The following is a 13913-nucleotide window of genomic DNA, read 5'->3' on the forward strand; positions in this document are numbered from 1 at the left end:
ATCAGAGTTCTATTGATAGTATATGAATGGCTTTAATGAAAGATTGTCCTTAAATTAAAAAACAAAACTATCCCTTTTGACCTTACTTCCAATTAAGCTTTTCAGAGGTATTCATCCCTTTTTCTGGCTCTCTATTTTGGTTTGCTAATCCCTTTTTCTGGCTCTCTATTTTGGTTTGCTAAGGGCAAACCCCCTAAGGTAGCACTATAGATAGAGCACTGACCTTGGTGTCAGGAGGACTGGAGTTTGAATCCAGCCTCCAACTCTTACCACTGAATGCCTCACATCCAGGGCCCTCTCCAGTTGTCCTGATTCATATCTGGCCACTGGACCCAGATGGTTCAGAGGGTGAAAATCAGGCTGGTGATTTAGCACAGCACCCCTTCACTCAAATCCAATTCATGTGCTTATCATGGTATCACCTCCCTGATGTTGTGATCTTCAAAAATGAAGGACAAACATTATTATTATTATTATTACATTTAATTTAATATTATTAATATTAATTAATATTAATTAAAAAACAAACAAGCATTAAGTAATTCAGTGTTTCACCATTAAGAGTTGTAGTCTATAAGGCAGTAATCATAGACCATGAATTATCTATTTTGAAATAAAATTTATTAAGCTTCTACTTGGTCTCAGAAACTGTGCTAAGTGCTGAGAATACAAATCAATGCAAAAGATAGTCCCCTGCTCTCAAGTGTCTTTACGGTCTATTGGGGACCAGAGGGGAATGCTAAAGAGAGAAAGAGTAATTGACCCAGAGGCATGATAGAGATTTGTAGCCAGGTGGGAAATATTGGGTGTCTGCCTTAGGCTGTCTTCTTAAGTAGATAACCTAGGAGGAAATCTCAAATATCTACCCTCCACCTTCTTTAATCAGAGGTAAGGAAATATTTTATTTATGGTCCCCACCCATCAAAACACCTACATACTGAAAAAACTTCTATCTGTTCATCTGTATCTAATAGAAAATGAATGGGCTTTGACTGACTTTTTTTTTTATTTAAGGTAATGGGGTTAAGTGACATACCCAAGATCACAGTTATTGGTTGGCCTTCTTAAAAGAAACCATCAAATTCCAATCTGGAGGAAAATCTTATTATTCATCCTTTACTGCCTCTATCTCCAGCAGGCTTAACATCCTTTAATACTTCCTTCTTTGTCACATATTTTATTTTTCTGATCTCTTTTAGTGTAATTTAATGGAACTAGATCAGATCTGGTAGGAAAGCAATTGACATTTCCCTATGGTGCTTAGCTATAGGTCAAGTATAAATCCCTGAAGCTTGTGCCTCATCTACTTGAATTTCTTGTGAGAATAAAGAGATAAATGCCACCTTGAATTTAACTTCTAAATGGAAGTTAGTGAACTTGAAAGCTTCAAATTAAAAATTGCTAGTTGAAAAGTTACCCTTCAATATTTTTGTGTTAATGGTGAACTTCAAAAATGTTTAACCTTTCACTTTACTTAAAATATAAAAATTATGTCTTAATAGACTAGGAATCCTATAATAATTTTATTTTACTTTCTGGAATTTTCATAGTGAAAAAGCCATGATTTGAAAGGATACATTGCCTTATTTCCTATCCCAATATTTTAGCAAGGCTATGATTCTAAATTTCTGATTGAAAATAGTTATGGGAAATTAGAAACCAAAACTTACTATTGTTTTGCATTATGTTTGTATTATTGACAGTTTTTTTGAAGGACTACTCAGAAATATACTTACAAATTACCTGAAGCAGTGGCTATCAGACAACAGAGTAATTTCAGAGGGCAGAAAGAAATTTCATTTGGATGAATTTTTTTTAGGGGGAGGGGAGCTAGCAAATAAACAAGGTAGATAAATGACTCAGAGGATAATGTACTGGGCCGGAGTTGGGAAGTTCTGAGTTACATTGAACAAGTTACTTAACCTCTGTTTGCCTTAATACAGCAGAGAAGGAAATGGCAAATCATTCTAAGAGTTTTGCTAAGAGTACCCATATGGGGTCGAGTCAGACACAACTGAACTACAGTAACCGAAAGCAAATAAGCAAGTAGTTGAGTGAAGACTAATATGAAAGAGTATGTGATCTAGTAAGATTTTTATCCAGGTCATGGAGAGCTAATTCAATTACTTTTGATAAGCCTTGTAGGCTATTGTGTCAGATGTTTAAAAGACACATTTAAAAATCACATTTTTTTTTTAGATAAAGGAATGATTTCTTTCTTCCTTCAGTACAACATTTCCTTTTTGGGATTCATTGAAAAGAGAAGTTTATAAATTTAATCTCGTACTTCCAAGAAAGGAAGAAGTTAAGAATCTTATAGCACAGCACTGTGAATTTAGTTATGGCTTTTGTTTTATAGTGGTGTGGTTTTTGTTTTAGATATTTTTGATGGTTTGAACTGGAGATTACTATTGTATATATTATTTTAGGATTTTTTCTTTCACTTTAAATTTGTAACTTAATATGATAATGGAGTATTTTGCATGTGATGAAATGTTAATCTTGATCTTTTTAAAGAAAATAAGACTTTATGTAAAAAATTAAAGCAAAGGAAAAACTGTTAGTGCAGACCTCATACTCTGCATCATTGCCATATTATAACTCTGTGTAAACCATAGGAAAAAAAAACAGTGGATTACTCTTAAGCAATCTAGTTTATTAATAGTCACATTTTTATAGCTTTCTCCCAGTGTAATCTATTGGATAATTTACTTAATACCTATATAACATTTAACAAATTGGCTGAATTCAGTATTTACTGAATTAACTGAAAATAATATTTTTGAAAATTGTACTTATTTTTATTTCAGTCTCTATAGCACTTTGCTCTCATATTTTAATTTTCCATACTAATATGATCATAGTTTTCCTCTTTCCTCATTAGAATCAGCAAAGTGAGTGAGGCAGCATGAGGAAAATGTATGGAATCAAATTTCTGGAGACCTGCTTTCAAATTTTTATTCCTATCACTGAATAGTGATATGACTTAAGAATTTCTTCATTTATGAAAATGAGAGAATTGGATTTTATGAATTCCAAGGTTCCTTTTAGCTATTGCTCAGTTTTTCAATTATATACACCTCTTATGCTTCTAATTGGGGTCTTGGCAAAAACACTACAATGATTTGCCATTTCCTTCTCCAGCTCATTTTATAATTGAGGAAACTGAGGCAAACAAGTGTGAATGACTTGGGTCACACAGCTGGTAAATGTCTGAGGCCAGATTTGAATACAGAAACGTGAATCTTCCAGACTTCGTCACTCATACATCTGTGTCTCTTCTCCTTACAATCACATAGTCATTATCAGATACCAACATTTGCTGTGAGGGAATATCCAGAAAGTTTTATTGTATTTAGGTAAATGGAAGACAGGGTTTGTGATAAGACAGTTATGAGATACACAAGTCTTCAGGTGTAAATAATCTAGAGAAGGTGAGGGAGAGTACCCAAGGACAAAGAATCCTGACAAGGTGTGAATTAGAAGGCTGATATGATCAAAGAAGAGAGAAATAGCCTAGAGGATATGGGAAATGACCAATAAAAGGATACACCTACTCTGAGCTTGAGTGCCTCTAGTGAAGAGAAACCAACTCTCTACTGAGCTAACTTTAACTACAAATATTAGGAATGTTTTTTTCTTATATTAAGATGAAATCTGTTTTTTTTATAATTTTTCAATTTTTCTCTCTCTGGGATGTAGCAGAAAAAGTCTAGTTTTATCTTCCATATAACAATCCTTCAACTACTTGGAGATGTCATATCCCCCCCCCCCCCAAGTTTTTTCTTTACCACTTTCTTTGCCTAATTCTCATATCACTTGTTCTCAGAGCTTTTTGCCACTTGGTCACTTTCATTATGCTTTTCAGCTTTTTGGGGCCAAGAACTGAATAAAAGCATTCCAGGTATGGTTGGTCAAGGATAGACCCCAGAGCAGGACCTGCACCTCCCTTTGACTAAGCCTAAAAACAAGTATTTTTTCCCTAAGGAACTATTGAACTGTTAGCATTTAAGTTGGAAACAATGCAGAAGAGTGTGAAGGATCATATTTTTATATTTTTGAATGTATTTTCTTTGAGCATCTCTTTTATGGAGTCCTTTGCAATTTCAGTGTCTGATGTATTGTGAGGTTAATGTGGGTAGGCTAGGGTAGAACTAGACAGGCACTGCTAAATTCTAGGGATACAAGGACAAACAACAAGATGATGGAGGAAGCTAAGGATTCTGTTCTCACAAAGCTTATGTTCTAATGGAAGAAGACAATACATTAAAAATGAGGGAGAGCAGAGGAGGAGATAGGACTGGAAAGCAGCAAGAGTAGGGTCCAGGCAAGGGGAAATGAGCCACTGACCTGAGAATTGAAGTGGAAGAGAGAGAGGGAGAAGTAGAAGTTAATTAGAAAGTTACTATGAGAGAAATGTTTTGCTTATTTTGTGAATACTATAATATATATATGCTATACAATTTATATTAAAATGATTTATACTTTTAACTGCAACAATATCCAAAATTTCCTGGTACACACAGTGAAATTTGAGACCCACCATTTGATAACTACTGTTTTTGTCCATCAAGATCTTTTTGGTTCTTGACAAATTCAATATATTAATTATCCCTCTCAGCTGTATCATCAGCATATTTATTATTCCTCACTTTTGGAGAGTTGCACCAGTGGGGATCCTTTTACCTTCATAAAGTATTCCTTTAACTGGTTTTTTCCCCTTATTGATGATATTTAAAGAGTTTTTCTTCAGTATGGATTTTCTTATGTACATTAAAGTTTTGATCTGTCTAATAATTTTTTAATCATTATGTTCATGTACATCTGTAATATAAATTCTCTGATGTTCTGTAATGATTCCGCTGTGACTGAAAACTTGATCTTCATTATACAGACAGTGTTTCCCTGGAGTACGGATTACCTGATATTCAGTGAAGTATCTTTTTTAGGCTGAAAGTTTTCCCCTCCTCTTGTTGTTTTCTCTCCTCTCCAATTCATCCTCCACAGAGCTGCCCAATCAACTTCTTAAAGCACTTGACTGATCATGTCTGTCTTCTACTCCAGAAACTTCTCTGGGCTCCATAGGATCAAACTCTACACCTTGGCATTTAAAGCCTTTCACAGATTTACTCCAGTCTACCTTTCCAGACTTATTTCACATTTCCACTCAGCCTGCTGAGTGTTCCCAAAATTATTATTCCATCCCATGACTGTTCCTTGGGCCTGACAATGCCCTTTCAAATTTCTGCCCTTTAGAATCCTTAGTTTCCTCCAAGTCTTAGATTGGGTGCCACCTTCAGAAGGAAGCTTTTTCTGATCACATTTGCCTTAATATTGCCTCCCTCCTTGAATTTTCTTGCACTTGGTATATCTATATTCACTCCGTGAGGACAAGGGAGTGTTTTCCCTTTTGTTTTGGGGTATGACTAGGGGCTGGGAAAGTCAGATGTCCTGAGGCCTGAGTTTTTCTCTTGTTCCTTTTTCTTTCAGAGCATTTATTTCTAGTATCACTACTTTTAATGTTTCCTCTGGCTGAAAGCTTTGCATTATTCATTATGCTAGAACTAGGTTTCCACTCTCCAAAAGTCTCTCCATTTTCAACTTGTTCATATAACTTCCTAAACACTAAGAATTACATGTTTTTAAATAAAGGATAGTTTATAGTCTGTATGCATTTTGATAGTTGGTGACTTCATTACAAATGTAAGTAGGAGGGAGGATGATCAAAATGTTAGAAAATATGAATCAGGTTTGTGAAAAGAAAAGACTTAAAAGTCTCATAACTATTCAGAAGCCTCACATCTATATTTCTCTAATGCTTTCCTTTTTTTTAAAAAAAAAAAAAAGAGTTTATTGATGCTTTTTATCTTTACATCACTGAAATACTTACCCAGCCTCTCATTCCCCAGATTGAACCCTTCCTTGTGGCAAAGAAAAAGTTAAACAAAAACATCTGATCAATATCTGGCAATATAGGTAATATTTTATCTAGCACTCTTTTCCATGTAGGAAGCAGAATATTTCTTATGTTGTTTCTAAGACTTTCACCAATCTTGTCATTTCTCAGAGTTCAACTTCCCTTTAGTGATCTATTCATTTACATTGTTACCTTATATTTTGATATCTCTTCTTTCCTTAGGTCTGTTTCTCTTTCTTCTTCTTTTTTGTTATTGTTGTGATACTTGAATGCTTTCTTTTTTTTTTAACTTTTAATTTGTTTTTTATTCTTATTTTGTACAAATGTTTTTTTACATTAATAAAATATTCTTGTTTACAAGTAAACAAAATACCCCTCCTCCCCCATGAATATAGATAGACTTGTTTGGGCGAAAAAACTAAAGGGGAGAGAAAAAAATTAAAATAAAAAAATAATAATAATAGTAATAATGGTAGGTATGGCCAGGTGGCACAATGGACAAAGCAACAGCCCTGGAGCCATGAGCACCTGAGTCTACATCCAGCCTCGTAAACCCAGCAATCACCCAGCCATGCTACATGCAAGCCACCCGTTCCCCACTGCCCTGCAAAAACCAAAAAAAAGACCCAAAATAAAATAAAATAGTAATAATGATAGTAGGGGTGGCTGGGTGGCAGACAGAGCCCTAGAGCCAGGAGCACCTGGGTCCAAATCCAGCCCCAGACACCCAAAGATCACCCCGCTATGTGGCCCCAGGCAGGCCATCCAGCCCTACTTGCCCTGCACCCTCCCCCAAATAATCATAACAAAAAATGTGCTTGAGTCTTTGTTCCAATACCAACAACTCTGTCATGGGTGAATCTCATTCTTTATGATAAGTCCATCACAAAAGTTATTTCCATATTTTTCCACCCTTGCCATTGCTGATCACAACTCCCTCCTTTCTTATTTCTCCACTACCATGTACTCTATTTTCTCTCTCCTTTCACTATGACTCTGCTGTATGGTCGCTGAGTGGCACAGCAAGACAGATCCCTGGTCCTGGGGCCAAGAAGCCCTGAGCCCCCATACCACCCCTTAGGCCCAGAATCCACCTGGCCCTGTGGTCCTGGGCAGGCCTTCCATTCCCAGCCCCTTGCAAGAAGTAAGAAAGAAAATGTATTATATCTGGCCACTCTCCCCCCATGGTCCATCCTCTCCTCCTTTATTCACATCCCCACCCCTTCCCCCTGCTCCCCCCTCCTTCTTACTCCAGATGTCTATACCCCATTGCGTATATATGCTGTTTCCTCTCCTAGCCATCTCTGATGAGAGCAAAGTTTCCCTCATTCCCCCTTGCCTCCCCCCTTCCATATCATTGCAATAGCTCATTGTAATAAAAAAAAATCTTATCATGTGAAATATCTTGGACTATTCCCCCCTCTCCTTTTTCTTTCTCCCATTCCATTTCCCTTTTTTCTATTGACTCCATTTTTACACCATATTTTATCTTCGAATTCAGCTTTCTCCTGTGCTTCAACTATAAAAGCTCTCTCTACCTGCTCTATTAACTGAGAAGGTTCATATGAGTATTATCAGTGTCATTTTTCTATGCAGGAATACATGCAATTCATCCTCATTAAGTCCCTCATATTCCCCCCCCCCCTCCTCCAATCTCCATGCTTCACCCAAGTCCTGTATCTGAAGATCAAACCTTCTGTTCAGCTCTGGCCATTCCAAAAGGAACCTTTGAAATTCCCCTGGTTCATTGAAAGTCCATCTTTTTTCCCTGGAAGAGGACATTCAGCCTTGCTGGGTAGTTCATTCTTGGCTGCATTCTAAGCTCTTTTGCCTTCCGGTATATGGTATTCCAAGCCCTAAGAGTTTCCAATGTAGCTGCTGCTAAGTCCTGTGTGATCCTGACTGCAGCTCCACGATATTTGAACTGTGTCCTTCTGGCTGCTTGTAATATTTTCTCTTTGACTTGGGAGTTCTGGAACTTGGCTATAATACTCCTAGGGGTTGGTTTTTTGGGATCTCTTTCTCTGGGGGATCGGTGGATTCTCCATTTCTATTTTGCCTTCTGCTTCTAGAATATCAGGGTAATTTTCCTGTAGTAATTCTTTGAAAATGATGTCAAGGCTCTTTTCCTGATCATGACTTTCAGGTATTCCAATAATTTTTAAATTATCTTTCCTAAGTCTGTTTTCCATATCAGTTGTTTTTTCAATGAGATATTTCACATTTTCTTCTAATTTTTCATTTTTTTTGGTTTTGAAGTATTGATTCCTGATTTCTGTTAAATTCATCAATCTCCCTGAATTCTATTCTTTGTCTGAAGGATTTGTTCTCCTCAGAGAGTTTTCTTATCTCTTTTTCCATCTGGCCAATTTTGCTTTTTAAAGCATTCTTCTCCTCAATAACTTTTTGAACTGTTTTATCCATTTGACCTAAGCTGGTTGTTAGCATTCTATTTTATTCAGCATTTTTTTTTTTTTTGCATCTCCTTGACTAAGCTGCTGACTTCATTTTCATGTTTTTCCTGCATCTCTCTCATTTCTTTTCCCAGTTTTTCTTCTAACTCCCTCATTTGATTTTCAAAATTTTTTTGAGCTCTGTCATAGCCTGAGCCCAGTTTCTGTTTTTCTTGGAGTCTTTAGATGCAGGAGCTTGTGCTTCCTCATCTTCAGACTGAGTATTTTGGTCCTTCTTGGGCTCATTTGCAAAATATTTCTCAATAGTCTTTTTGTTTCTCTGCTTGCTCATTTTCCCAGCCTGGGCCTGGTTTGGGGTGTTTCTTGAGCTTTTGGGACACTCTCACAAGGGTCTCAGTGTGTGAGGTTCTGTCCTCCCTCCTGGTCTGTGAATGACTATAAGACCATAAGCGCCCCCCTCTGCCAAGGAGCTGATGTGGGGGGAGGGCTGCTGTTCTATGGGGGGGCCTAGACTGTGGTCAGGATCTGAATGTGGTCAGAGCCCCAGAGTCCTGTTTCAGGGGCAGAGGACAGAGCTAGGCAGTCTCTCTTCACTCCCCTCCCTCAGCTCAATGGGCTCATGCCCTGGGGGCTCCTGCTTATGGGCTCTGCCTGCTTCTGTTTCCTGGATCAGGGCTGGGGAAAGATGATGCTGCTTGCTGTGTGCCCTGAGGGCTGGGCTCCACGTGCTGCTCTGGCAGAGGTCCCCCACTGTTCCCCCACTTTGTGCCCGGTGCTCCTCGGGGTGCAGCTCAGGAGACTCCCCCCCTGCTGTGAGCTGAGACCTCCAGCGCCCTGGGGCTGCCTCCGGGAGGCTGAGGTTCTTTGGCTCTGGCGGGCCACCCCTCTGGCGGGCCGCCTCTCCAGTCCCAGGGAGCAGAGCCTTTCTGCTCTTTTCCTGGTTACCTTGAGTAAGAGAACTACCTCACTGGGTCCCTTTGTGGGTTCTGTCTCTCGAAAGTTCAGTTAGAGTCCTTAGCTGATGAATTTTATCAGAGAGCTCCTAAGACTGGATCCCTTCTTGTCCTTGAATGCTTTTTTTCAGAAGAGAATTGAAAGTTTTGGGCTACCAATAACATCATTTTTAAAATGAAACTGACTATATCTTAACAATCCTTAAATGGCTTTTTCCTGATGTAAGAGTTATATCAAAATGTATACGTACAGTCAGACTATTATCTGATTAGAGCAGAGATCAAAATCAACATCAAGTTGGGACAAAGAATAATTTTTTTTTAAATGACACTGCAGTGGGGCGGCTAGATGGCACAGTGAATAGAGCACCGGCCTTGGAGTCAGGAGTACCTGGGTTCAATTATTTACCTAGCCTTGTGGCCTTGGGCAAGCCACTTAACCCCATTGCCCTGAAAAAAAAATCTAAATAAATAAATAAATAAAATGACACTGCATACTATAGTCACTTTAATTCGATCTTTCCAAATGAGCCATATGAGTTTTTGATATTGAAAAATGGGTAGTAGAAAAGGTCAAAGATATTGGCCTTAATCATTGTAATTTCTGTAAAATTTTATCTAATAAAAAGTAGTTGCCATAATAGCCCATAAATTCCTCTGGCTTGCAAGAAAGACTTTTGTAACCCAAGACAAAATCAGTTTAGAATACAGACTCATAGGGGGACGGTAAAGCACCGGCCTTAGAGTCAGGAGTACCTGGGTTCAAATCTGGTCTCAGACATTTAATAATTACCTAGCTGTGTGGCCTTGGGCAAGCCACTTAACCCCATTTGCCTTGCAAAAACCTAGAATACAGACTCATTTGTAAAAATACTTCTAAGAATGAAGGCAGAAAAATCAGGAGCTTTATTTACAGTAGAAGTGAAGTCTACATAAAACTTAGCATGAGACTTAAATGAGCCACATCATCCCAAGAGCACTCAGAAGAAACTGAAGACAAATAAACAGAATATAAGAATGGATTGTTAATATTTTTATAAGCTATTTGTTCTTATCTTACCTTGAAATGAGCACATTTAGATACTTAGCACTTAAGTACCCACTGTGTTATGAAAGGAAATAAAAGTAGGACATAATATGAAACCTGGTAAATGACTATACAGGAACTGATAAATGGAAGGAAAAAAATCTGTTGGGGGGGCACACAGTTCTAAAAGTCTTCAGAATTTATGTTCAAGATACTTCAGAGAAGATTGAAAAAGACTGGTGACCTTATCAGGCTTCTTCCTGACAAGAAGTAGCCAACTAGAATTGTACCCCATGGATTTTTAGGTGGGGAAGGCAGTTGAAATGATTATACTTGATTCTCCCTCTCAACCTTGAGACGTTTCTGGTATGAGGGCTATGAATAAATGTGCCAACTATATTGGCATTCTTTTGTGGAGTCTTGGCAAGGGTTGCTGCATCAGTTTGAAAAGTTTCTATTCCTGCCATGGCAGAAAGGCTACAGCTTGGTGCAGAACAAATGGAACATATGTGCTGTCCTGGAAGAGTCTAGTTTGTTCCTTTTTTTGTTCCACTTTGTACCTTTTCCTGAACATAACTGGTTGATCTTAAGGTGGACATTCCCAGTCTTGGTGACAGTCATATGACTCAAAATGTCAGTAGTTCCAGTTTCCTAAATCAGAGAGAATTTCAGCTCACAGGAAGGGGGATCTTAAATCTTGCCATGATAAGCTGAAATCCTTTGGAGTTGCTTTAGCTATCCTTGTGTGGGGAAACAATGAGGAACCGTGACTGAGGCCAGCAACACCTGTTTTCAGCATAGAAGGACAAAGTCAGACCCCAAAAGTGGCACTATTACTATTAGTAGCTATTACAGCCTACTGCCCCGGAACTACAGGGAGATGACAATTAATGATGTGAACAGAGTTGTTAGGCACCATTGGTTTAGGCAGACTCTTAGCTTATGCTGTTCTTCCTAAAAGCAGTTGGGGATCTGTACTGTTTATCTTAATGCCACAGCCTTCCCATCGAAGGACCATTTTATTCATGTCATGAGAATAACCAACATGGTTTGTATAAATATTAAAAAAAAAAACTCATGCAGCAGACGATGTAGTACCAGTGTTTTCTAAATTCCACAAGAGACTTAAAAGTTCAATTTATCATTTGATAAGTAGCTACTTTTTAAAAATATAACGTAAAAGTTAAGACAATGATAGATCAAAAATGTAGTTAAGAAAATCCCTGAATCCCTGAATTTATATTCTAGTAGAGAATAAATGAAGCAACAGTAAGATCTGCAGAGTGCTTTCCTGCCAACAGCCTTGTGAAATAGGGAGTTTAATTATTATTATTATCATCCCCGTTTTAGAGAAGATGAAATGCAAACCCAATAAAGGGAAGGAACTTGCCCAAAGTCACATAGCTGGTAAGTGTCAGATTTGAAAACACTGATCTGTTATCACAACCATTGCTCTGACCATTATACAAGGCTCTAGTCTTTAGTTGTTTTTCCATCATTTTTCAGTTGTGTTTCCTTTTGGAGTTTTCTTGGCAAAGATAGTGGAGTGGTTTTCCATTTTTTCCTTCAGTTAATTTACAGATGAAGAAACTGAGGCAAATAGTTAAAAGACTTGTCCATAGTCACGCAGCTAGTAAATATCTGAGGCTGGATTTGAACTCAGGTAGATGAGTCTCCCGAACTCTAGATCCTATATTCTGTCCACTATGTGACCTAACTGCTCAGTTCTTTACTTTAGACCAAATGATCCCACAAGACTAAGTTTTGACTGTGAACTTCCTTACAAAAATTAAATTTCACTTTCTATTTTTGTTATCCATTTTAGACATAAAACTCTAGGACTATTTTCAATAGCCTTTTAGTTTAAATGTACACTCAGTTTATAACTAATATGCAATTGAGTAAAAGCAATTATTTTCCTATAGGTGGTAACATTTTACCAAGTAGGTAGAAGTGAACTTTATTTGTGTGATGTTCTTAATCCTACCAGCAATTCTATGACTTTTGGTGAAACTTATCATTAATTTAACTTCAATAAATTATTTGCTGTTTGACTGCTATGTACAACTACCAAGCTAGAGACAGAAAAATAAAACAATCCCTTCCCTTGAAAAAAATTTTATCTTTTTATTAAGTTATTTAATATAACAAGACGATTTGTACAGAGAGATCAGAGCACATTAGTAAAAAAAAAAAAAAGATCAGGAAAGGCTTCCCTATGGTTAAACTTTAAAGGAAAGTAATAATTCTGAAAATCAGGTGACAGGGAAGTACATTTCTGCCTGAAATAATGCCAGGGCATGGAATTGTGGTATGTAAAAGTGAGGAGCACATAATAGTCTGGTTTAGCTGCAATACAGAGTACATGAAAAGGAGTAAAATAAAATAAGACTGTAAAGGTAAATAGGAGTCAAATTATGCAGTCACTGAAGTTTTTGAATAAAAAAATTATATGATCATATTTTCAGCAATATTTTAGAGCTGGAGAGAGAGAGGAAGGTAGAAATGAGACAGGAAGGCAAATTAGAAGGGTGAGAGGCAGTGAGGCCTCAACAATTATGGTATTCATGTAAATAAAGAAATGAGCTATCTGAAAGATATTGTACAAGTAGAATTAATATGATTTAGCTATGATGACTTGAAGGTCAGGAACCTGGATGATTGAAAAGATGGTAGTGGAACCTTCTACACTTAAAAGGAAATTTGGAAGAGCTTGAGTTGGGAAAGTGATAGAATCATAGAACTAGAACTTGAAGGGGACCAAAGAGGTCATTTAAGTCCAGTCCTCTCTTGGAGATGAAGTGCCCTGTCCAATGCCACATGGGTAATAGTACTGGAGGCTGATTTGAATGCATTTTTTTCTTTACTCCAGAGCTGATGTTGTTTACAATTGTACCTCCTTGCTTAGCCAATGAACCTTGTTTTAGACATGTTGAGTTTAAGAGATCAATTAAACATCCAGATGTCCAACAGACAGTTGGTATCCTAGGACTATATAGTTCAGGAGAGAAATTAAGACTGGATGTAAAAGTCTGGGAGTCATTTATAAAGAGATAACAATTAGATCCTTGGAAATAGAGGGAATCAATGAAAAAGAGACTATACAGAAAAGACCCAAGAACAGAGCTTGAAATAATGGATGGAAGGTGATATTACTAGATAATTTAGTTTATCCTTAATCAAAAATAAAATTTAGTGCAAAGTTTCATTTTTATAGGGAAAGAAAATGCTAGATAAAGCTAAAAAGAATAGTGGTTGTCACTGATCTTTTTAATATTTTGGGAAAAATTCCTAGTAGTATGAAATTTGAGGATGAACCTATATGTTTATATATCTTTAGTGTATCTAATAAAAGCAACACATTTTATTGTTTATTAATAGTGATTTATCGTTATTTATTTTTGACTTCAAAATTCTCTCCTGTCCTCCTTGTCATTTTTATAGCACAGTAGTAATCCATTGCATACATTTACCACAATTTGTTTAGCCATTCCCCACCTGATGGGCATCTTCTCAATTTCTAATTCTTTGCCACCACAAAAAAAAATTGCTAAACTTTTGTACCCTTAGGTTCTTTTCCCTTTTCTTTGATATCTTTGGAA

General features: G+C 37.1%; 1 protein-coding gene across 2 annotated transcripts in view; it reads left to right on the top strand.

Moving 5' to 3' along the window:
- TAPT1 (transmembrane anterior posterior transformation 1) overlaps positions 1 to 13913 on the top strand; it is a 125246-nt gene that overhangs the window by 51557 nt on the left and 59776 nt on the right. The window lies entirely within an intron of this gene.

Source organism: Macrotis lagotis, chromosome 3, assembly GCF_037893015.1.
Source record: "Macrotis lagotis isolate mMagLag1 chromosome 3, bilby.v1.9.chrom.fasta, whole genome shotgun sequence".
Taxonomy (NCBI): Eukaryota; Metazoa; Chordata; class Mammalia; order Peramelemorphia; family Peramelidae; genus Macrotis; species Macrotis lagotis.